Below are 1,312 nucleotides of genomic sequence, written 5' to 3'. Positions count from 1 at the left end.
AGGGTCTAGGCCCGAAACGTCAGCCTTCCTGCTCCTCTGATGCTGCTTGGCCTGCTGTGTTCATCCAGCTCTACACCTTGTTATCTCAGATTCTCCAGCATCTGCAGTTCCTACTATCTCTGAAATAATTATTTTAATCTTTGTTTCTGAACATTGAACCTCGCTGTGGCACTGGGGGGAGCAGGAAGGCACTTGAGTCCACAGGAGCTGAAATTGTCTGACCTCCTCTGCCTCAGCCCATCCTTCACCACAGCCTACCTCTCCATTGTCCCCCACCACCCCAAAGACCAGAACTCAGGTGAGGGCCAACTGCAAGCCTCCCTGCAGTATCCCATTTGGGCAAGGCAGCTGCGAGGATTTCACCACTGCTCACTTCATCCTGGCTATGCTCCCATTTCCCTTCGCCTTCAGGCCTCCAGCTTCCGGGAACTGAAACACTGAGCCCAGGACTTAAAAAAAAATGACGAGCCCAGGCCCATTTCTGTCTCTCGTGCCTTTTGCAACTTCCTGCCTCTCTCCACACAGTGTCCCGCTTGGCAACCTGTCTCCAGAAAGCCGGGACTCCTCGTTTGCGTGGATTGAAAGGTTGATGGCTCACAATTGCAGTCGCAGAGCTGAGGAACCATGGCAGAGACTGCCCTCTGCACTTAACCTGAGCTGTGTGATCCTGAATCCCACGAGAAGTAACATCAGAAGTTACGCTGCCAGTGTTCCACTCCTTTTGTTGTTTCTTTAAGGTTTTGTTTTCTCTGCTCTAACCCTCTATTTGGCTGCCCAGCTGAAGGGGAGGCCTGGTCCCAAACTGCTGCTGAAAGAACAAGAGCAGCCCCCCAGTGCTTTTTCTGTATATGCTTGTTGCTTGACATCAGGAACTCTCTGCACATGAAATTGCAAACAACAGGCCACATACCCCATCTGGCTTTTTCTCTCTCTCTCTCTCTCTGAAAGTGCCTCAGAGTGATGGTCTATTGAAGAACTGTTATTGCCCGTGTTTGTATGCTGCTGGGAGACTCGTGTGATCGCAGTGCTCGGCAGGACTAACACACAGATCAAAAAGATTGCAGCTAAACTGCATGTTCTTATCCTCACGGTGACACCCACTTCATCCTGTGAGCCCCGTCTGAATTATTACAGCGAAACGGTACAAAAGTGACAGACTAACAAGTTACGTTGTGAATTTCACTGCTTTTGTGATGTTATTTTGCTTTTGATGTCAGTTGATTGGGATGAGAAGGATTCAATGTTGGGAGACTTTGACTAGGATACCAAATGTCCTTTTATTGATTTCTTGTTAATGTATTTTAACTAACAG

This window comes from Rhincodon typus, chromosome 14 (genome assembly GCF_021869965.1).
Source record: "Rhincodon typus isolate 14 chromosome 14, sRhiTyp1.1, whole genome shotgun sequence".
NCBI lineage: Eukaryota > Metazoa > Chordata > Chondrichthyes > Orectolobiformes > Rhincodontidae > Rhincodon > Rhincodon typus.
Note: the sequence above shows the minus strand (reverse complement) of the source record.